Source organism: Nannospalax galili, unplaced genomic scaffold, assembly GCF_000622305.1.
Source record: "Nannospalax galili isolate Female #2095 unplaced genomic scaffold, S.galili_v1.0 scaffold777, whole genome shotgun sequence".
Classification (NCBI taxonomy): Eukaryota; Metazoa; Chordata; class Mammalia; order Rodentia; family Spalacidae; genus Nannospalax; species Nannospalax galili.
In genome coordinates this window covers 369603-395180 of record NW_008341810.1, presented here as the reverse complement: position 1 = coordinate 395180, position 25578 = coordinate 369603, and positions in this window count along the sequence as shown.

Sequence of the window (25578 nt, the reverse complement as noted above, 5' to 3'; positions counted from 1 at the left end):
CATGTACAGTACAGTGTTACTTCCATCTCCATTCCCTCTAGCACCACAGTAAACTATTCAACATAGGCGCTCATTCTGTACCACCTGCTCCTGTTTTCCATTGTCCTACATTGTCCTACTTTCATTTCTGTTGCTGTGATTAAAATATCTTGACAACTTTACAGAAGAAGGCATTTGTTCATCTTATAAGTCCAAGTTACCATCCATCAATATAGGGAAGTCAGGGCAGCAAGAACCTGAAGCAGTTCGTCCCATCACATCCACAGTCAAGAGCAGAGAGACAATGAATTGTGCATGCCTACTCCTCAGCCCGCTTTCTCTACTGTTACATCATCCAGGACCTAATTTAGGGAATAGTGCCACCCATAGTAGTCTAGTTCCTCCATATCAATAACTTAAGACAATCCCCACCTCTCAGAGGCAAAAGTAATCTAGACAAGCTCTCATCTTCTTAGGTGATTCTGAATTGTGTCAAGTTGGCAAAATTAACCATCACTCTCAATTAAGGATCTGGACTTTTGAAAACCTCATAGCACTAAGGTTTTGAAGGTCTGTCTCCTTTTTCCTTCCTTTTATTCATTTATTGACAGGTTGTTAACCAACACCTGAACTTCAATGTCAAGTTCTTCATTCATGCCGACAAGCGCATGTGCAGCAGTGTCACTATTCAGTTCTGACAGAATTTTCGAGCCTAGTTTGGTATTATCAAGGCTCAGAATGTGGTGAATTTTTCACCTAACTCTAATAAATAGGTTCTTGGTTTCCTTGAAACACTCTTAATTTATATAAAGAGCTTTACCTTTACTAATTCTCTTCAAGGCAAAATAAATCGAATCTTCTCAAAGTGCAAATCTAATGAAAAATCTTAAGCTTAGATAAGCAGAATGTTTAAATTATAATTTCCTTCATTCTTGAGAATTTCACACGTGTACTATAAAAGATGATTGTACCTACCCATTTCTTCCTCCAACTCTCCCTACAGCCCCTGCTCCACAAGCCCTCCTCCAAACCTCATCTGTGTTTTAATCTTTTATTTGCTAAGCCACTAAATCCAGTTAGTACTGCCCATGTGCACATAGTTGTAGGGCCGTAATGGGGGGGGGGGTCAGGGGAAACCTATCAGTGGCAATATCCTCAAAAAGAATGACTGTCTCACACAGCAGATATCAACTGCCAGTAGCTCCTCCTTAATGGTGGGGCCTGGAAATCATCTCTCTTCTATCTATGGCAGAATTTTGGCTGGTTTGATCTTATGCAGGGCTTCTCTAAGTAACCATAGATCCTTTGAATTCATGAGTTATCAGCAATTTAATGTAGTATTTTGAACCACACATATATAAATGTGCTCTTTTTCTTGTATAAATTTGATCACTTTGTGTCTAAAGTTTAAAAGAAAACACTAAGTGGCTTGAAATACTTTTCAACTATATCCAATTTTGCTTTAAAATGTTACTCTAGAAACCAATAGTTGCAATGAATGCATTTTGGACATTTTCATTCAAGCTACTAATAAATAAATTAGCAAATACTCCCCATTTTTCTTTTAGCCTTCATGCCGTTCAATGAGCAATTAAAGAAAATGCAAAGAAGAGATATAAAGTAATTTGGAATTTAATAAACCTATCTCCCAAATAGAACATGTGGCTCAAATATAGAACCTAGAGACATAGAATGTAGTAAAATCTTCTCAACACTAACTTTATTAATGACATTGAAGTCTCTGCAGAGCTCTCGGGCTGAAGTAAATCTCCACTCTGAAGCAAATCCCCTAATCAACTCTGCAGCCACATAGAGACTGAAGCCAGTGGATTTCCTCAAGTCCACAAGGCAGGAGGAACACAGTTCAATGGGATAATAACTTTACATTTTTAATATGGACTTATCCTGCAAGTCTAAGTTGTGAGCCAAGTCTGAAATTCAGTGCTTAGAGAATCACAGTTCATTTGGCAGTACTCCGGCTTATGTAAACTTGGCAAGACTTACAAAACCAAGTGCTGAAAGACGTCAGATGATGAAAGTTTGTGACCTGGTTGCATCCCATGTGCCTCATAAAAATTCAAGCGAGTCACTTCATCATCATGGGGGTTAGTTTATTCATCTGCAAAATGGGGCTCATAACATCTCACCTGTCTTTCTTTCAGAGCTGTAATGACCAACCGGTTATGCATCAGAATTAACCTTGCTGCCCTTCAGTTTCCTTCATTTTTGTCACATGACATGTGACATGAAACATAAAGCGAAACTTAAATTAGATTACTGATTTTAATACTGAAAAATCATGAATCACTAAGAAATTTGTAGTTACAATCATGTGGTCAAGGTTGTAGATGTTTGCTGCTTGAACCCCCATGAGGCAATAAACAGTTTCATCCATTTGAGCTGGAGATGACAAGGGGAAAAGGTAAAGTCTAGTGAATCAACTGTGATTTTTATACTGTTCCTAAATGAGCTCAAGGCACACAATGCGGGCCGTGTTGAGCAGTCCCCTCTCATGATTTCCTGTGTGTACCTAGAACAACCTAAGCATGTTGTTAAATGGAAATATTGATTGAGGAAGTCTGAGGCATCCCCCAATTTGGAATTCCTGACACGCTCCTAGGTGAGGATGAGGATACTGGATCACAGACTGTGCTTTCTTACCTCTGGTGTAGAGTTGTGATTTGTTCAAGTGTGGTGTGCTTGGGCAACCATATCAAAATCTCTTAGGCTATGTGGATTAAACAAAAGATGTTTCTTTTTTCCCAGTTCTGTAGGCTGCAAGTTCAAGGTCAAGGTGGCAATAGCCTTTTGCCTGTGGCAGGTGCTTAATCCTCACCTGGACTTTCATTTTTCTTTTTATAAGCCTACCATCCTAGCTAAACTATGGACTTTAGTAAACTATATTGTTGGATTATCAGTTGTAGATTATCACAAAGATAGCACACGAATGTAAGATGTTTTTGGAAAATAGGAAGGAAGGTTCTGTGGACAGAATCTTGTGCTCTTTTCTGTTCAATTTTCTTAAAAGTCTAAAAGTGCTCCAACAGATAAAATCTATTTCTTTAAGAGACATATTCTTTGATCTCTCCCTGAAACTCAGTGCATCTATCATGAATGCTGGAGCAAGGTGCCTTTAAACCAAGTGTGTACATGATTTTTATGTATGTGTAAGTCTGAGGACCATAGAACGTGATTGACAGCTCCAGGTTTTTCAGGCGATGAATGCAGGTTCAAATATCAGCTGCACCTTTATACACCTGGCTGATCTTGGACAACCTTAGATGAGTCTCTGTCTCATTTTTAAATTAGGGTAAAAGCCCTATGAAGAGGTTTTTCTTACTATGAAGTGATATAATGATAGAGTTGATAATACAATGCAGGGTGCATGGTAAGCACTCCATCAATATTAAATTCTATAAGTTTTACTATTAGTGTATAAGTCCTGGTGAGCAAAGGAGAAGTATGCTGAAGATAGGGGATTTTCAGAAATAACTAGTAATAATAGGCAATGAAAGTTCAGAACAATAATAAAGTAATCCTGGAGGCTTTGACAATAGTCCTTGGTCTTTAAATAGATTTCATTATCTTATTTGATCCTGACAATGACCTTGTAAAGCAGAAGTTCTCCTTTTCACAGGTGAAGAACTGAAGCTTAGAAGTGATCAGCAATGTGGGAAATGACAAAATTCACAGCATAGAAATCTTAGTCCAGGATGACAAGCCCATCAAGAAGTTTACAGGCTCTTTAGTCAGCCTACGGTGTCATTTTTAATGCCTGGGACTGAGGTCTAGGGTGACCCTGGCTTGCCCAGTACATTCCCTTATTGGCTCTTCAGGTATAAGAAAGATTTCATTCTGATTCTAATCCCATGGTGATCACTACTGCTATAAAACAGGCAACAAAGGTTATCTTGAAATGCCTTAATTTCTTTATTCATTAAATAGGGATAAAAGCAGCTTATCTCATAGTGTTTTGTAAAGATTAAATGAAATAATGTTTATAAAATCTGAGATTAATGGCTCACACATGTTCACTTACTATTAAAAATAGTTTATATTTATTATTTTTATTTTGTTTTATGTGTATCGGTGTATTACCTACATGCATGTAAGGGTACCCATATTGTGCAATGCCAGTGGAGGTCAGAAGAGGGCGTTGGATCCCTTGTAACTAGAGCTACAGACAGCTGCCATGTGGGTGCAGGGAATTGAACCCAGGTCCTCTGCAAGAGCAGCCGGTGTTCTTAACTGCTGAGCCATCTCTCTAGTCCCACATTCACTGTTTTTTGTATAGGGTTTTTATAGGACCCCTAAAGAGATCATGGACCAGACAGCCACACATGCAACATGAAGAGTAATCTGGAGTTACTCGTAAAACAGGAATCTTTCTATACATGCTCTGTTTGGAAGATAAGCCATGATGGCTGCAGCTTCAGAGAATGAACCTTCCTATCCCTAAAGAGCACATAAAAGGTGTACTAGGCCAGCCAGTGCCACCCTAGACCTTCAGTCCCAAGTATTAAAAATGACAGCAAAAGTGACAGCCAAAGAGACATTTTCCCTGTATTATTTGCCAGAGATCAGGATCCACATAAAAAGGTCAGACATGAATTTTATAGTGGCCAAGGTCCCACAGAGGTATTTCAGAAACTTAATATATTACAAACTTCCACACTGTAGTGTCCACTTCACAGAATTGTGCTGCCTTCTTTACAGCTAGGTCAGGGATCCTCATGCAGGAGGACCCATGTGGCCAGACACTTACTGGACTGGCCTTGGGAAGTGGGCTGGCAGAACAAAATACTCTGCAGATTTTGTAGATGCTGAAGTAATTGTGAATTGCTTGGCACATAAATATGTAAGATTGGGTTATCCTGTCTTAAAATATAGTGAATATTTTTTTTCTTCTTTGAGTTAATCATGATACAATGTGGTGGTGATGATAATGGTGATGGTAAGAGCTAACCATCACTACAGCATCTCTTTCTGAATTCTTATTATATGTCAGGAATTATTCCAAATACTTTATATATGCTATCTCTTAATATTTTCCAACAGTTCACTGAGGCAAGCACTACTGTTCTCTGCGTTTTAGAGGGAGACTCCTAAGAGAAGTTAATCATGTTGGACACACCCCTAGTTAAACTACATCTTAGCCTGCTGGGACAAAACTCACACATGAAAGTAGTTTTAGGAGGCATTAGAGACAAAATGACCGGTTTACAATAGCACAGGTGTTGGTGATCATCTACAGAGTGAGAGTTGTGGTCATTTCAGGAGGAATTGCTAGTTGGAAGCTTGCTATGAGATGATTAGTGGTGGAGGTGCCACATGACACACAGTCAGCTGGTTGAATCAGCCAGGATGGACAGAGAGGAGGCTTGTTATGAGGAGGTGTCAAGTGCAGAGCCTACACTGCCTGGGAAAGTATATAGTTGATTTGATAAATATATTGACTGCCCATGATCTAATCCTCTGACCATTTCTCTGACCCCTCCTCATTGCTCCCAAACATGCCATCCTAACTTCTGCTCTTGTTCCCTGTCCTGAAGTTGTATTTTTCTTTATATCTAGTGGTTTTCTTAAATCACAACAAACTAATAAAGTGGATTTCATTCAACAGCTCATGTAAATAGTTTGTAACAAGCCACATGGTTTGTAATTAGTGTAATTAGTGAAAGTAGGGATGGAACAGAGGCAATGAGAGTGTCAACCTTTGCCTCCTTAACCATGAACTGAACTTGGAGAGTGAAAAGCATTACAAAAACGTACATCCATGCTGTAAGGGGTGCCAGTGAGTCACTTATGGGACCAGCGGTAAACAAAGGGCAATTGAGACCTACCTTGAGAAAGGGGCAAAAGTTCACCTGTTGAAAATGTGCATAGCCAGGTGGCCCCAGGACGAAAGAATTGCTTCCAAAACCTTTAGAAATTAATTCCACCCGTGTCAAAGCCAATTGGCCATGCAGCTGAGAGTGGGAACAAATGTTAATTTGCTTTGCCCACAGAACTGGTCAACTTGACCTTGCTTTTCGAAAAGAGGGATCATACACCTAAATCCTGGGGCCAGAGAAGTCTGCATTTTAACAACCAGCTCTCCAACTGTAACCATGGCCACAAGTGGTTTATCGGCTTATCTTTGTCTTCCTGGTCATTGCTGGTCTTGGTTTGCTTGGGAAGACAAGCTGGTAATGAATGCCCCTGGGAACTCAGCCATGCCTTGGAACTGAACTGCTAAGGAGCCCTCCAGCCAAAACTTGCTCAGAGGAAGGAGCTTGTCTGAAATGCACCCCAGTGTACTTGCTGCTCTGTGCAAAGTGGCCTTGTTCATCTTGCCCCTGTCTACATGCAGAAATTCCCAACCTCTCTCCATGTCGCATGACTGAGTTGAGCCTCACTTTGGCCTTAGCATCTGAGCATGGATATAAAGTCATCAAGTAGATTTCAATGGTAATGTTTTTCACATCCACCAATTATTAAGGGGCAAATTTTTATGCTTTGAAGAATTTTTTTTTTTTTTTTTTTTTTTTTTTTTAACCAAGGTACATTGAGCCTCTGCTGACAGCCCAAGGCCAGGTTCTGCAGTCAGCCAAAAGGGGTCCCCACGGACCCGTAGATAACCCACTGGCAAGTCTTAGAAGGTGCCCTGCTCAGCCTTAAGTAGCTTCTGGTGGGGTCTCATCTGGGTGCATCTGCTCTGTCACCTGAATCGCCAAGACAGCCTCCTCCACTTTCTCCTCCGGTGACTTGGCAGCAGGTGGCCGAGGAGGCGCCAGGGGTGGAGGACGCCTCGCACTGTCTGGCTGTACAGCACCCCGACTTTGCAGGCGCGTGTGTCCGGGCCGCCCCCATCGCCCTGCACTGCCCTGCCACCCAGCGCGGCGCAGCGCCCCCGGCGCCCCCCGCCGGCCTCCGCCTGCACCTGCAGCGGGCTCCGCGCTCCCTGCCCGCCGCCGCCACCGCCGCCTTCCGCTCCCCGCGCCAGTCGCCCAGGACAGAGCGGCGGTGCGCTCTGGTGCCAGATCCAAAGCCGGACGCCTCTGGGCCAGCGGACTCCTGATTGTCTCTCCTGCAGCCATCGTCCCCAAAGATGAACGTCAGGAGGGTGGAAAGCATCTCGGCTCAGCTGGAGGAGGCGAGCTCCACAGGCGGTAGGATGCGGTGGACACGCGAGCTGGCGCCCCGCTGGCACCCTCCTTTCCTCTGAGCTGAGACCGGGTGCCCCTTTCCAGGGGTGGTGGGGGGGGAACAGAACGCATGTTACCCTCTCTGCATGTGTGTGTGAGAGAGAAGACCTAGCGGAACTGGGAAAGGGAGGTGGGAGTGGGGGCATTGGGAGCCAAGGAGTGGGGGGCGCATGGTAAGACCTAGGAGAGGAAGAGAAGATGCTTGAAGTGTATTTGAAACTCGCTGGTGGCAGGGTCCGCCGCGATCCTGTGCGTACTTTTTGCCTTCCCTGAAAAATTCTGAGATTGTGTATGTGCCTTTCAGCGGCACCCTCTCCTCCCCTCACAGCTGGGAAAACAGCCGGAATGGTGTTGATTCTCCTCCTTCACTTTTCCTTGATATTCCCAAACATTTTTTCGCTCAAACTCTATTTTGGTTCCCTGGTAATGTACAGGTGGAATCTTGCTAATGTCACAGTCTTCTGTAGGCGCGTATCTCCTGTTTTATTGCTACCTTCAATTTAGTGTGGTCAGAGAAAATGGTCCTCAATAACACTTGGAAATAATTTATATACAGAACAGCCTTGGAGAGGTACTGAGCACTGGGCAGAGAACATGCCTTTTAGGGAACCGTGCACTCTCAGAAGGGACAGGAGCTGTTCTCTGAGTTTAGGGGGACTTGAGCAAAATAGGGGCTATGTCCTCCCACAGAGCACTTATATGGTTTTACCTATGATTTAGGTGGCTTTGATGTGCACAGATATTTTTAGAGGACCCTAAATAGTATCAGGGTGATTGAGGAAACCATGAGAGTTTTGAACATTATGTAAGCTAGGGGGTCATGCGTGGTTACAGTGTCATTTGGCTTTAGAGGGTAAAAAAAAAACCCGTGACTTTGAGGACTGTAAGTTTGCAAGGAAGTGGATTTTTATGCATTCTACATGTTCACTACTCAGGGAAATGGAGCCACCTGAACAAGTCTGTCACTCAGAAATATATGGGCACAAGAAATGGACACTCACCTGCTTCCCTTCCCTGCCATAGTAGAGTCTTGTAACTGAGAGGACACCAGCCTCATTGGAGTGTGAAATTTTAAAGTCTTGTATAGGCTGTTAAAAAAATGAAATAATAAATAATTTGACCATTACCATTGAAGCCCCAAATTTTACCCCTCAGGGCACTGGCTGCCTATTCATAATAGATATTGTGCCTGGGATATATCTATGGATGATGCTCATAATACTTTTAAGAGACTGAGATTTCTTTTTTGTCAGAATGATACTTATATGAAGAGGGCTGAATAGTTCCTGGTCATAAGTTGAGAACATAGGGTCTCTGTCTTTGTTGTTATTCCCCTTATGAATGAGGTAGAAAACATTGCTTTTTAGGAAGCTTTAAGCTCAAGACTAAAGGGGCTGGTATGAACTCAGAGTTGGGGCAGGCTGGGGGGACTTATTGATTGGTGGTGGCTTATTATTGGTTGGTGGCTTATTCAGTAATAACAGCTCTTTGCCTGGGTCTGATTTTTATTCAGTCAGATGAGGATTGAGTTCACATGTCTATGCCCTCTCCAGTGCCATGGGTGACCAGAATCATTATAAGTGGGAAACACAGATGAAATCACATTTAAGGGATATGATACAATTAAAATTTTAAGAATGGCAAAAAGTCAATAGCTTCAACATGTGACAGTTTCTTCAATAACACAAAAATGCTGATTATATCTTGACGAAGATGAGAATGAAAGTGAAGTTTCTCAGGTAGAATGGGTTTGACACTTGTCTCTAGTTATATGCACAAGGTCTTAGTTAATTGACACATGATAAGACCAATGAAAAAATAGTCCAGAGCATTCCTTTTATTATGGTTGGGTTGATACTGTTTTGAAGGTATTAGAGGTTACCCTGATATATGTAATACAGGAATAACAGAGTTTTCAACAAACATATGATTTAGAATTTAGGTTATTCGTGCTCAGTTTGTAGTCTTTCCTCATAAGAGATTTTTTAAAAAAAGAGACAGATTATCAATTTTAAAGCTGTTGTTCAGTTCTTGTTTTAAAACAATAGCCCCTGACCTCTTTTTCCCTTTTCAATAAGTGGCACATGATAACCTTCACCTGAATGTACACCCCTTCACTAGCCTACTATAAAATGATTCAGTCAGGTTCAATAAAATGTAATGAAATGAGATATCTAGGAAGAAGACACAGAAATTGGGAATTGGAGAAGTGTGTGTGTGTGTTTGTGTTTATGACTTTAGAGTCAGACGACCGTGAAAAAATGGTCTGCTTCGAGGCACAGAGGACACTCCCCCATGAAGTGGGATATAGAGGGGACATCATAAATGATAGAAGAGTCAAAATATGTTGCTAAAATGTTCATCTCTTACTCTTCAATGACAAAAAGTATTTATTGGGCATGCGTGTACCACCTTCTGGGTCAGTACAGTTGATAATGTTACTGCTACAAAGAATAGAACATGTATCATGTAGGGAGTACTATGCTTAGGCTTACTCTGCTTCTCATCAGATTTCTGTATAATTCAATGATTGTTTACACGTTTTTGATCCCTTGTCTATCTCATTTCACTATCCTGTTATAAAATCAAACATAACTCTACCACCAGTGAGGACACACCACACACACACACACACACACACACATGTTCACACATATACACAGTGTGAGAGAGAGGGCGTGGGAGTGAGATACACACACACACAGAGAGAGAGAGAGAGAGAGATAGAGAGAGAGAGAGAGAATCACAATTCAAACATGTATTTAAAAGAGAATCAGAAAGAAGTTCAGAGGAAAAGAACCTACAAAATTATTCATTGGTGTCCTTCATTTGTTTCGTCTAATTTAGGGATGGCAGATTTATGTGATATAATCTACAAGTACAAGTGGGAAGGAAAACACGTTTCAATAGTAGTGTGAAAAAATCTCTTGAATTGTTATTGTCATTTGACGGATGTATTGTGTCTTCAGCGTAAGTTTTGGGTCTATTAAGGAGCAAGAAAAGTCATATTAGCAATCTTCCATGAGTAATAGTGAAAAATCCATTCATTATGAACACAAAGTTTTCTTTTGATATAGAAATTATTCTACTTATGTCACTAGATGAAGGGGAGTATTAGATAACATGAATCACTAAAATGTGGAGATGCTCCTTTCTTATCATTTTGCATCCTACTTTTTTCTGGTCAGTGATTATGCCCTCATTCATAAAATAAGGCTGTAGACATTTTGGAATTTAATGAGCCATGCAAGATTGTATAAGATTGCATGTAAGATTTCTGCACAATTTTAGAGCAGATAGTGATTGATTTTTTTAGCATGTATTTTGGGGCCTAAAAATACGTGATCTGTCTTATTTTTTTGTCATTTTGTTTTCCTTGTCAGTGATTTTATAGAACTTGTGGATAGTATTGCTTTTCAATATTTCATAGAAGACTGTGTTTATTTACCTAATAGCTTTCCCCTTTAGGGACTAGTCTAAACAGATTAGTGTGTGTGTGTGTGTGTGTGTGTGTGTGTGAGAGAGAGAGAGAGAGTAGAGAGACAGAGAGAGAGGAAAATAAAAGGAAAAGGGGTGACGATATGAGTGTTTTATTGGTTCAATGAACATTTACCCATCATCAGAAATGTTTTAAGATTATGTGACTGAACTGTTTACTGCAAATTTATTCACCCCTGAGCACTGAATCACTCATGTATTTTTCAGACTGGCTCATTTGGTTAAAGGTCCTAATGCCTTTTGTCAGGTCCTCCTGAACTCGTATGGTTCTTTGTCGGTCCCCAGTACTCCTCAGATGGTCTTTGGGAGAGCTAAGCAATTGATTCCTGGCTACTACTTCATTCCCTGGTATCTAGTATGAGATCTCACATGTACTATTTGCTCAACAACAGAAAACAAATGCATTCTTCTCCCTAGGCCTCCATGGAACTGGATTATTCTGCTCCCTCTCAAATCCCTCATATCTCTTTTTGACCCCCTTTCCTTTGTGCATTCTGTACAACTTTCACTGAGTTCTGTTTGAATTATCTTTTCTCTGTGTATGCTCCTTCTAATCAAATGGTTACTTTAATTTTTAGTATGATGTGCAAATCTCTTCAGTGTATAGTCTAGCCTGATGCTCCTCTGAAGTGCTAGACAGGCATTTTCATTACCTGCTTTAAAGACCCATCAGCAAGTTGTAGTAGCGGAGTGAAATAAGTGCATTAGAAAAGACATATTCTCTCCTTTGGGAACAAGTTATTGTTCAAACTTCACAAATGGTGGCACTACTTTTTGAGATACATAGTTTATACATGAAAGAAGCAGTCTCCATGGCACATCCATCCCCACATTGAATAGTAAACACCAATCAGTGTTTATTCCCTCCTGTTTTTTATGTCTCTCTCTTCCACTCGGTTTCCTGTCTATGACTCAATCGTGGGCCCTTAGCATCATTTCCAGACCACTGTGGTTACATCGTATTTTACTCCCATATCCCTCCCCAAAACCAACTTTGTTTACTAAGATACTGCAAGAAATATTTTATGCTTTCTTCAGTTTTACTTTTAGAACTGAAGATATGATTGTTTAATGTTAATATTAAAGACACCCACTATAAGGTGAACACCTTCCATCTCCACATTGTCTTCCATAGGTCTTTGGGTCTTGCATAGATCTGCTAGGTCTTTGCTTTGGTACAACTGGACAGGAATTTCCCTAGTCCCTGAACGTACCTTGTGTTTTATCACCCCTTAGCATTAATGTCCTGCCCCAGCAATGCTCAGTGACTGTGTAAATCTTCTCAGACCCACCTGAAATAGTGACCTCCTCTTGCAACTCTGCCACCCTGTTCCTGTCCCTCCACAAAGAATTGCTCTTTTACTTTGCTTACATAACTTTTATTTTTGACCAGAATCTGAACAAAACAGAGTAAACTGGGAATTTTATATCATTTGTAGCTATTAAAGTTCCTCATTGACATTTACCCTAGGTGAGTTACTCAGTTTTATTCTCCTGTAAATACTTATATTTACTTCACAAACTGGTAAATGCCTGAAAGATAGTTATTAAAATGTTGCCCTTTGGTAGACATATAAAAGACCTTGGATTACAATTTACGGCTGATTGCTTGTTAAGCCATATTTGGGGGGTGCCATTCTTTTGAGTCTCCTGTCTTCTCCATTCAGCAGATCAGGTCTCTTGAGTTTGGGAATATCGCCACAAGGCCATGCTTCTCTGAGCTGTGTGTGTTCTTACATCTGTACTGTTATGAATAGGGGAATCCACATTATTTTTGAAAAAGGCATTAGTCAGTGCTTGGCATTCTCTGGGTATTTGCAGCAATGATCAACATTGTCTTTGGATATTGTTATTGTGACTCTCACTCATCCTTGATATCCTATCACTTCTGAGGTCAGTAGTCCAATGGACACTCAGAGAGAAGTTATCAGTCTCCAATTCCTTTCCCAAACACCCCAAATTAATAATTAAGACAGTGCAAAATAAGTTGTGTGCCTCTGAAAGGTGACTGTGACTGTCTAACTTTGTCTTAGAGTCTGTCCCTTTCCAGCACTTCAAAACTCATTGTCTATATATCTACACAGCCAGAGCTCCCACTGTTATTGTTGTCTTCATCATTTAGCTGATCCTATGACAAATTCTCCCATTGTGGCTGTAGCCTTAGAAAAGTAACAGAGAAGTCAAAACACTGAGACCTCATTTGTTTTACGTACGCCTATTTCTTTAGTTCATTTTCTTTCATATCAGTCTTCAGAGGGAGAATAGAGCTGTGTAAAGGTAGGGGAAGAAGGAGGGAATTGAGGACTGTGGCAAGGCCAAAAAGGTATAAAGTTCATTCCTTAACCCTGGTGTCTGTGGCTGTCTGCCTTCTTCCCAAGCCTCCTTCCATGGCTGCTCTGTATTCAAATGTATGCACAGTATTGGAGAATTTAAAAAGGAGAAACTAAGTGTTTAAATATAAAAGTTTCTATACACTCTGACATTATAAAGAACCATTTAAACAGTGTTGTGCATAACAGAATGTTCTGTATTGTGCACTGGGCCATAGTGCCCATGGTGAGGGCTGATTTTACTACCTGGGTGAGTACAGCCAGTGTGGCTGAATAGCTGGCCCTTAAGAAATAGGGCATCACTTTAAACCCCTACTGGATAGATTATTGATTTTTAGGAAGTCAATCCCCTGTATATTCCATCTATTCATTTATTTATTCAAAAAGAAACAGTCAAAATATTTTATGAAAACTGTAACCTTTGGGTTACCTGAAATTTTAAATGGCCTAAGGAAATGTTTCTTCTTGTATTTAGGTGAAATCTGTTCATGAATAGTGAATAAAGGTCTTTAGCGAATTAGAACCGGAATTTTTTTATAGATCTTTAACAAAGTTTTGGAGGAAAATAGACATTCATCTTCACATGTCAACATGTGTTAATATTTTGAAATATCTTTGAGTGAGGCAGCTTATTTAAGAAATAACATTACTGAAACCCAAATTAAATCAAAATAAAATATGACTAATATAATTACTACTGTAGTTTGGCGACTACTCATTATACTGTATAGAAGACATGTCTTCTATATAGGACTGTATGTAAATTATGTTGTGGATGCCAAGGTGTCCCTAAGAATGTCCCCCAAATTTGTATTTGATAAGTGCCTGTTAAGTGACCTCCATGAACTTAACAGTGACACTGTGTAAATATAGCACACGCAGCTACTAAACCTCGCTATTCTTCAGAATGGACTTTCTTCCAGAGACTTTAATATTAGGGCCTACAATTTTATATTTTAATGAATTTTTATTACTTTAACATGAGAAATTATTTAAAAAGTGTTCTACCCCAGAACAAAATTTTTTCATCGAAATTTTGTGATTTTCATATAATTTGATGGTATTTAGAGCCCATCCCCTCCCCCATCTCACCTTATTGCCCCCACCCAATTTGATGTAGTTTATTGTATGTATAACAACACTTACAGAGTCTAATTTGTGTCTACAAATGATAGTCAGTGTGGTTCTATTCACTGGAGGCTGGGTAACCAACCAAGAGACCCATACATGAAAGCAAAACTCTCCGCCCCTCCCAGCAGCCTCTGTGCCACAATTTCCTTAGGTGGAGTTGGAGTTTCTTACCTACTTTCTAATGTGTATGCTGAGATTTTTCTGCTTTGAACGTGCATCAGACTTCTGTATGCTGTCACCATTGCTGTGAGTTCATATGAGTAACAGACCAGATGTCTAGAAAATGCTGTTTCCTTATGGTCATCTACCACCTCTGACTCTTACAATCTTTCCACCCACTCTTTTGCAATGATCCCTGAGCCTTGGAGCAGAAGTCTGACCTGATGTTCACATCAGGCTTAGAAACCTGAGGCTAGACATGTCAACAAGGACACAAGGGAGAACCTAATACTAGTTTTCTACTAGTTTTCATATTAAACTGACTCTTAATGACTTATTGATATATCCATAGATTAATACATCTCTTAATCCTCATCAGAGAATTTTCCTTATGCAACAGATAGTGATTAACACAGAAACCCCCCAACTGGCCAATATACAGTGAACAAGAGTCTGCAGAGCACATATTCCTGAATAGAACACCTCTACCCCACAACTTTATCCTTCTTTTGGATATAGAAAATACTGAAGAAGTATGTGGAATGAGTAAGTTCCCCAGATCATGGTTATCCACAAAGGTAAACCTGTACATTGTACTTGATTTCATTCTGCTGTGGGCCAAAGTGATGTTCAGGTCTTTGTCCTGATTCTGTAGAGAATTTAAAAACATGATACTGTAGAAATAACACATAGGCATTCTTAAAATAGCCCTGCCAGATACAGTCCTAAGAATAAACAAGTTTAGTTAGGAGAGCAGTCTGATTTAGAGAAATTTTGATTTAATTTAGAATATTGCAAACAGATGAAATAGCCATTGAAGGTAATGCACTCCTCTTTTTCAGATATTTCTCTGTATACAATGGTGGTGGTGATATCAAGTGGGACTTTCCCAGGGTCCTGTGATGACAAAAAGAGATTCCTTAAATATTTATAAATAAGCTACTTGGTTTTCAGATTATAAGACATACTCTATCTTCAGGGAGCCTACTGTTTATTCAAGAGATGCTTAATGAATATGTATTAGGTATATAAATTGGAGTAGGGGAAGAAATGACTAAGCATGTATCTTTTAAAATATCTTTTCTCATGTTAGAGTTGAGAATAAAGTGAGTACATAGTGAGTACATGTTTAAAAGCGAGGCAACTTCCTGTTGGTAGAAGTACCATTCCTTTCCAAGTGGAAGCACACAGTGATATTAAACTTGACCTGTTTCTGTTTGGGGTCTTTCAGAATAAAGTTAGAAGAAGAACTGGGCTGAAAATTCTATGTTCTGTTGTCCAGTCTCTTCTTTCCTTTCTATCCATTTTTAACATAATTTTTGTCTACCACTTCATGACATTACCATACTATGCCATTTTAAAGATGTTTAAAATCTGCAGTGCAGGTGGTATATGAAGAGACAGTTCTTTCCATAAAACCAGTATGTTTGGAAGCTTGGAGAGTCCTAAGTTCTGTTTAAAGAAACTGATAAAGAAATTGAAAGTGCTCAGTTCTCTTCCTGCTAGTTCAATGTTTCAGTGAGAGCAGAGTCATTTCAAACCAGTATAGGAATTCCTAAATTAGGTAGAGTATCACTCAAGTTTTAAATCTAATTTTGTAGAATCAATCATAAGGATGTTATTATACCTTGCCTAATTCTGCAAGTGCTCGTGAAAATAGACTTGGGTTAAACTTCTGTCATATCTTTTCCAAGAATTCTTAAAACACTTTTCCCCTTTCACTTCCACAAACTCCCTCTGCTTTGAGGCCAGTTAGCCTCTTCTTGCTTTGAAGCACAGTATTACTGCACTGTTAGACATTCCCTTTCTGCTCAGTCCTGTTTTGTCCTAATGTCCTGATAAAGCTATGATCTCTGAGATGACTCGGGTCTGAAACACAGGTGCGTTTTCTTAACTTGAGGGCTGTAAGGAGGAAGATCTTCTTGGGAGGCAAATATGAAGTGAAGATAATTCAGCTAAACTTTAAGGTGGGAAATAGTAAACACTATCACTTCTGATCTAACTGAAGTACATAGTTTAGTGCTAATCCTGCAACGTCTCCTAGTTAAACTCATAAATGTAGCTTTCAAATGAAAATTAGTCATCCAAAACCCAATACTTTCAGAATCACGGTTCATTTTTCTGAATAAACACTAATAATGAAAAATATACAAACACTACACTGAGAAGATTGAACTGTAGAAATAAATTATTAGAAATATTGCCATTCTAAACCCAGTTCCATTTATTACTGAATCTCTGAGTAAGAGGTTGTGGTTTTTCATAAACATCATTAGAATAGAATTTCACGTCTCAACAGTGACAGTTATAACTTCAGCCTTAGGCAGTTTCTGTTCTGGTGGTTTTAGGAATATTTTTGAGGATGTTTTCAATAATCATTCACTTACACCACATTTATCAATCATGTATTACATAAGAGACTTTATGCTAGTAAATATTGGAGACCAGATAAAGGCTCTGTAATAATTTAGGATATAGAATTAAAGTTTGAAATCATCTCCTCGATCCACTCCCAAATTCTATATTGCTTACCTTATGTGCTAATTTACAGAAAACATGTTAGTTTACTTATCCTCACACATAGCACTAAGCAAATCTTATGTAGAGCAGCAACAATAACCCATAGACTTTCATTATTACTCCCCTATATAAGTGGGGACCTCCCCAAATGTATGTCACTTTATTTTCATGAAACATGCTGGACTACTTTTGCTTTTTATCACGCAAAGTGCTAGAAGGCAGAGATGAAAATCCCGAACTTACTTTTGGAGGTAGACATGCGCAGTAGAAACTGGAACATGGAAAGCCCAGGATAGCTCTATGCAGAGTACTTTTGAAACAGCTCTGAGTCACATCCTGCAGGCTACACAGGATTAAAGAAAGATACCCAGATTAGATGGGCTTAGAGGAGGAGACTGAGATTTTCAGAGTAAAATGGCAGGTAACATCTATGATGTTTTAGTTATGAAAAGTTGTTGGGCTTAGGTCGGGCTAAGAAGTCAGGGTGATATAATCAGACTACAGATTCTTTGTGATGCAATGAAGTTTTGGGACTAAAGGGAACACTGAAATGGGAAGTTGGGGAATATTGCGGTAGCCTGTGCATGAAAGTGCAGAGGACCTGCTGGTGAATTTTAATTTCAATTTCAAACAGAGGATAGAAATATTTCCACACTGGTAAGATAATACAGTGATGTGGCAAATAGGTGGGGAGCAGGTAAGGGTGGGGAGCAGGCAAAGAACCCTGCTGTGACAGTAAATGCTGGTGGGACATTTTGAAGGACAGAGTAAATCATCGATCTTGGAGTGAAGGATAAACACACATGAGATAAACAAGACAAGATCAACAGGATTTGTGAATGTTCAAATGGTAAGTTGTGACTGAGATCAACAACAAAAGAAGATTCTGGAATAATTTTCTAGTTTTCTGGCTTGAGTAAATGAGGGGTGATCTAAAATTGGGAAAAACAGAGGGATGTTTATTTGAAAGAAAAGGAGACTGATTAGATCTATAAAACTCCAGGCCTTCTGGAATATCGAAGCAGAAAAGATGTCCAGTAGGAACAGGGCTATTTGGGCTGGAACAATAGACTGAGCTTTCATTCTGTGGACAGTAGGGAGCCAGCTGAATTTCACAGTGACGAAATGTGGAACAATTTTGCATAGCTGGGTTAGATGCATCATTGACTAATGTCATTAGGTATCTGCTGCATTAGTGCAGGCAAAAGAAAACAAATGACTGAACCAGGGTAAAGGCAGAGGGAACGGATAAGTGGATTGGCTGGCGAGAAGGAAGATAGGGAGTTGCTGATCTGTGTACTGTCTGGTGGTATGATGAGAAGCAAGGACCACAGAAAAGGAGCATAATTTAAAGGGAAAAAACCCTGTGCTCATTTTTAGGAATATTGATTTTGAGGTACTGGGAACATATCCATACCAAACTCACCAAGTTAGAAATGTAGAGTTCAAAGTTATTTCATTCCATAGAAGCTCGCAGGTATTGTATATCCAGGTGAACATTAGGAAAACAGAGATGAGTGAGATACAGTCCAGCTCCTAATACTCTGGGCATCAAACAAAACTAGGGGCCCAGATTTGATAACCACTTAAATAGAGATAATTAACACAGCAGTTATGAAGCTGAATGTGAGATAGAATTGAGAGTCAGAACTGTGGAGAATCGGGGCAGAAGCTGGATGTGAAAGCAGGGGAATATTTTAGAGCTTGGGAAGATAAAAATGTGTAATGGAGGTCAGTGCCTAGCACATAGAAGGTCCATGCCTGTTGACCCAGGGGGAAAAAGGAGTTTGAAAAATCCAGTTCTACTTACTATAAAGAGCCACTCCAGGGCTATGGAGGAAGCATAGTGGCTAAGGGTAGGACTCTTGGAGTCAGAGCTGCAGCTCACATATCCTGGCTGCTGCTGTGTGGAGCTGTAATGCTTACAGAGCTTTATTTCTTTGTGTGTGGTAGATTGTCCCATGTGCTCTGTTAGGTCTTCCTTAAAGTGTTACTTCTCTGATGATGTCATTCAGTATAACAACCCATTCTGCACCTCTTTAGTCCCTCACACTTGTACTGTACTTCATAGCCTTTATATGCCCTTAAAAGAGAAACACATTTTCAAAAGCCTACATACTATGATACTAGTATACTTGATTTTTTTAATAAATATTTTTTAACTGTATTTTTTTGTTAAAAGATACACAGATGTGTGTTGAGCTGTAAATCAGTGAAGGGAGCCTATACTGCCAGGGTATATGTGTATTAACTGAACTAATGTATGTAAAACACTCAACACAGTGCTCCACAAACAATTATATCTGACAAATGTCAATCTATGGTGTTCATTTCTGTAATTATTTGGAATGAGGAAAATTTATTTAATCATGCAAACAGAAGTCAGGAGTGGCAAGATGGGGAACAGCAGGGTACAAAGGGTTTAGTTGTAAGGAAGAGATGCTTGCTCCCTGGAAGGGCTATATCAAGCAATCCTGAGGAAGACTCCTTTTGTCCTCATACAAGGAAACACTATAGAATAGTGGATCTTTAGGAGATTAGGTTACCAAGGCTGTCCAGGCCTTAGATAACGGTTAGTTACAGAAACACACGAGTGGAGATTCCTAGTGGTTATGACTGGTATTTGTAACTGGTGGATGCTGGAGTAAGTGAGGAGAGAGATCAAAATGTGACAGAGTCAAGGATGTGTGCCCGAATTGTCTCTATCTTCAACATGATGACTCAGTTAAAGTCTCAGTCTATGGTGATGGGAAGATGCCATCCCATCCCACAGGAAAGTGCATAATGTGTGTGTGTGTGTGTGTATGTGTGTGTGTGTGTGTGGTGTCTGCGCATACCTGTGTTCACATGTGCATGTACATATTGAATTAAATATTTCATTTAGAGATTGTAGAAAGGTACCTAATAAGAGAAGTGGCCAGACAATTTTGAATATCCTTTATAAGTAAATTGAGGCTCAAAGGCATAAGAACCTTGTCCAGTGATACACAGTTAGTGATTGAGAGATCAGGGATATTAACAAAGGCAATAATGTCAAAGGTGTTCTGAATCAGTTGTTGGTTCTGTATTCTTTATTTCCCCACCCTCATGCCTTAAGATGGCAAAGAAGAATGGAAAGGAACTCTGGGATGAATTTGTGTGTTGTGGGAGAAAGATCTGAGTTCATCTCATCAGTTTGTTGGTGTAGTGAGATAGAGGGCAAATGATCTGAGAAGCATCCTATGGGTTTATATAACACATCTAAACTGAAGATCCCAAACAAAACAAGTGTCTAGTCTAATGAACTTGCATGAGAAGGCAAGTCCAGCTTTGTGAGTGGAAAAGGAACTACTAAGATTTGAGGGTTTAAATGTGATGCAAATAACCTTCAGGGCCTCCCTGCATTAAGTTGAAGGGCTGATAGGGAGGAACACTTGGAAAAACTAGTGCCAGATAAGAATCTGGGCATTGGAAAGGCAGTGTACAGGTGGATTTCTAAAGGGTATAGTTCATTCTCTTGCAAAGCCATAGTTTAATTCTGGAATACCCCATTTGCATAGCTCTATTCCTTCCCCTGCCTCCACTCCTTGATCTTGCATCTGCTTCTTTACCTACCATAGACCCTTGGCACAGACAGTCTTAGTGAGACTAACCAGTTGAGAATATAGAACATTACTACAAGCAATGAACTCTGGTCATCCTCTGTCCTGCCAGAGTTAAGTCATTCATTCTTTTAATACTGTTCCTTAATGAATGCAGTTTTAATTAATCGGTGTCTGACAACTCAGAGGAAAGAGACTACACACATACTTCCAAGACCCATAGGGGCACTCAAATATTTGTTGACCAAATGGGTAATGAAATGACTTTAAATGTGTTGTTAAACTGTGCTCAGATATTGTGGAAATTGTTAGATAAGCCTCATTTTGGGTATCATAAAGTGCAATAAGCATGCACTCGAGAGCTCAGATGCACACTCTTCCTCAGCCTGGGCTTCAGGACATATTCACTCAATTTCATGCCAAACCAACTCATTTATTTAGCCTTTGTCATAGATGAATTGTGTTGGATGCTAGGGGGATGCAGGTACCATCTCTCCTCAGGGATGACTGGCTAGGAAGAAAGACTTTGAACAATTCATAGGAATGGTTAGGACTTTGAGTTTTATTGTGGATTTGGATTTTTTTATATTTTCATTTTCTTTTTTAAAAATTATGAGATATAATAACATTAACACATAAATTTTCCATCTGTTGTAAGAGTTCTTTTCCTGGGGATATTAAGCAATGTTTATCCCCTTTAAAGTTCCAGTGTCAAACCAATGTTTGATTAAAGTTTTCCTGGGGAACCAATGAATTTACTGAGCTTATTTACAGAGATGACTGAGGGGTTGCTGAGGTGTATGGGTGACTGGAAGGCCTTTACCCAGAATGGATCAAGCCTTCTCTTCCTAGCCTTCCCCAGATTGTATACTTAGTCCTGCCCAAATCCAGGAGACCATGTGTTATTAGGACCAAATTACATACAGTTGCCTGGGAAGAGTGGCTAGATACTCCATTGAGGGTCCACTGACCCTGCTTTCCCCTCCTTTAATGAAGAAGCACAACCATCAACAAGCCCAATTGTGACAATGTTTAGCAAGCAGGCACAGCTGAAGTTGAGATTATGGTACTTATTTCACACAGAAGAGACTGCTGTAAAGTATCATCTTATTCAAAGAACATGGAATTTAAAAGGATTTGGTGCTAGGATCCACAAATGAGGGAGTACATACGTCTTTTGTTTTTCTGAGTCTGTGTTACTTCACTTAGTATAACAGTTTCTAAACCCACCCACTTGCCTGCAAATTTCATTATTTCATCTTTCTTTACTGCTGGATAGAACTCCATTATGTAAATATACCACATTTTTGTTAACCACTTCTCAGTTGATGGGCACTTAGGTTGCTTCCATCTCTTAGCTATTGTGAAAAGAGCAGCAACAAACATGGATGTACAAGCGTCTCTGCAATAGGATGAGTTCTTTGGGTATATGCCAAGGAGTGGTATAACCGGGTCAAATGATAGGTTCATTTGTAGTTTTTTAAGAGTTCTCCACACTGTTTTTCATAGGGGTTGCACAAATTTGCAATCCCACCAGCAGTGAATGAGTGTTCCCCTTTCTCTACATCCTCGCCAGCATTTGGTATCATTTGTTCTCTTGATCCTAGTTTTCTAAGTTCTTCATTCTACATCCCTATCAACACTTGGTATTATTAGATTTTAAAATATTATTATTGTAGTAAATGTAAAATGAATGATACAGTGTCCTTGTTTTGATTTGCCATCCCCATTTCTAATAAGGTTAAGCATTAATTTTATAGTTTTATTAGTTATTCTATCAATTTACTATATATCCATTTTCATTGATATATACCTATATATCAATTATATATTCAGTACATGATTATTAATATATCTAATAAACATTAAATATATAAAGACTAGTCATTAGCCAAAAATATGTGTTGTAAATATTATGATATTTACTACTAAATACATGCATATTGATTTGTTTTATGACTTAGGCTTCCTAATAATTTTTTGCTGTTTTCTTTATCCAAGGTTGTTAGGTAATAGCCTATATTATATTTTAAAAGGTTTTAAATATTCTTTTCTTTTTGAAAAGTTTTATTTATATATACAAGTGTTTTGCTTGCAAGAATGTGTGCGTACCCTGTGGATGCCTGATGCCTATGGAGGCCGGAAGAGGGTATCAGATCCCCTGAAACTGGAGTTACAGACAGGTGTGACCTATCCTGTAGGTACTGGGAACTGAACCCAGGTCCTCTGCAAGAGGGGTAAGTGCTCTGAACCACTGAGCCCAACTTCTTTTTAATTCTTAAAGTCTTAATCTACCTAGGATTTATTTTTAGGTATGGAGAACCTATTTGAATATTTTTTCCAGTTTTCATCAAGCACCAATTATTGAATTGCTCATCTCCTACCTTAATTTATAATATCATCTTTCTGTATCTGCATACATTTCTGACTCTGTTTCTGTCAACTCCTTTATCCATCCTTCAATACACACATCTTAAGTTCTACATCTTTGTGAATTCAGTCTGCCTTGTTCTTCAAAATTATTTCTTTTCTTGAACCTTTGCTGTTTAGTAGAATCACTGCTTCAGTATCATGAAAAGTACTGTCAAAATTTTAAAACTCAGAATTTCATTGAATTTTTAGTTAGACTTATATTGAAGTTATATTACTTTTGAAAAAACTGACATCTTTCTAAAACATTTTATTTATTATTTTTATTGTGTGTATATGAGTGTATTGCCTGTATATATGTAAGTGTGCCTGTGTGTGCAAATGTGGGTGTGCATCCACGTCAGAAGTTGATACTGGCTGTGTCCCTCAGTGCCTCTCCATCTTCTGTTTCCAGGCATGATATCTCATTTAATTTGGAGACTGCCAATTTGGCTTGAATCCCAAAAGATCAGCCTCTGTCTGCTTCCCCGTTACTGACTTAACAAGGCATGTGCTAACATCTTTGACCGTTATGTGGGTGCTGGAGATCTGAACTTAGATCCTTCTGCTTATACTGTGGGCACTTTATCCAGTCCATTTTTAATTTAGTGTTTTTCCTTTTTTATTAAAAAGTTTGCAAATTTCATATGGTACATCTTGATCAAATTTAGAAACCCTTCCTATGTATGTCCACACCTCTTCTAGCTCCCCCCTCATATTTCATACATTCTGTCATATGTGTTACAGAGTCTACTGAGTCAAATTTGTGTCCCCTTCAGTGTGCAGTGTGAGTCCATCCACTGGAGCCTGGTCAACCTACAAAGAGTCTCACCCTTAGATAAGCTGACTCACCCCTTCCCAGCAGCCATCAGTTGCTACTACTTCCACAGATAGGACTAGGGTTTCTTACCACTTCCACATTTCTATGCTGGGATTTTGTCTGGCTTGAGCTTACATGGGACTTGTGCATGCTGTCACCATTGATGTGTGAGTCCATCCACTGGAGCCTGGTCAACCTACAAAGAGTCTCACCCTTAGATAAGCTGACTCACCCCTTCCCAGCAGCCATCAGTTGCTACTACTTCCACAGATAGGACTAGGGTTTCTTACCACTTCCACATTTCTATGCTGGGATTTTGTCTGGCTTGAGCTTACATGGGACTTGTGCATGCTGTCACCATTGATGTGATTTCATATGAGAAACTGCCCAGCTGTCTGGAAAACTGTTTCCTTGTGGTCATCTCCCCCCTCTGGTTCTTACAATGGTTCCACCTCCTCTTCTGTAACGATTCCTGAGCCTTGGGAGGCAGAAATTTGATATAGGTGTCCTATTCAGGGATAAGTATTCTGCAGCCTCTTATTCCCTGCATGTTGGCCAGTTGTGAGTCTCTGTGTTAATCACCATCTGCCACATAAGGAATCTTCTCTGGTGAGAATTGAGAGATATATTAATCCATGGGTATAACAATAAGTCACTAGGAGGCAGTTTAATACTGTCTATTTAGCAGAATAATACTAATGGGCTCTCCCCTATGGCTCAAGGCCTGTGTAGCCTCAGGTTTCTTGGCCTGATAGCATTGTCAGCTCATAAATCCAATCATAAAGTGGTTGGTTATTCCCTTAACATTTGTGCCACTATTGCACCAGGGGGCATATCTTGCCAGGCCAGTGCCAATCTGTTTAAATCTCTGTGTGGTGTTTGTTATATGTGTGTGTAATGTGTGTATATGGTGTTATGTGTGTGTTATGTCTGTGTGTGTATATATACGTGTGTGTGTGTGGTATGTATATGTATGTGTTTGTGGTGTACGTATATGTCTATATGTGTATGTGGTATGTGAATGCATGTGATGTATTGTTGTGTGTATGTGTGTGATGTTTGTATATCCATGTGTGGTGTGTGTATTTGTGATTGTGTGTGTGTGTAGGTGTATGGTGTATATGGTATATGCGTATGGAATGTGTTTTCATTATATGTGCACATATGTTTGCAGGTGTACTTGTCCACGCAGACATGTGTGGAGATCAAAAGTGGATGTCAGATATCTTTCTCAATCTGCACCTTTTTTTAACCTTGAGGCATAGTCTCTGCTGAACATGGAGCTCTAGTCTGTGCCCCTCCCCCATACCCCTGGGCTGGGATTACAGATGTGTGCAGCCATGCCTGGATTTTATGTGAGTTCTGAGGATCTGAACCCAGGTCCTCATGCTTATTCACCAAGCACTCTACCCACTGACCCATCTCCCGAGACCTAGGTAAGTGAAAGAAAACTTTTAATTTTTTTCTTTGTTTCTGTTTATTTCTTTGGTTATCCTTTTTGGATTTTTAACCAGTGGCAAGAAGAAGTCATCAGAAATTTTAAGTGGCAGAACTGGATCATCAAAAATCCAGCACATCATACACCATTGGTTCTGATGCTTAGGAAAAAGCATAATGTGCCATCCCAGTGGCCAGCAAACCATGAACCATGGTTTTGTGTTTCTCATTCTGGGTGATCTTGAATCATCTTCTCCATCTTGGTATTTTGTTTTACTATGTTTATTTTGTCTTATTTTCTTTGGTCTAGCTTAATCTCTAATATCTGACTTTGGTCAGTTGTTTAGAATTTACTGTTTGTAATCTGCTCTTTAATCCGATAGTCTTCTTTGTGTTTTGATCCTAGATCTCTCAAATGGAGAAGAATTTAAGTGAGGTTGGGATGGGAACAAAGGACTAGGTGGAGGAGGGCTGATTAACACTAGGGCTACTTGAAAAGGCCATATGGGAATCTAGTAGTATATATA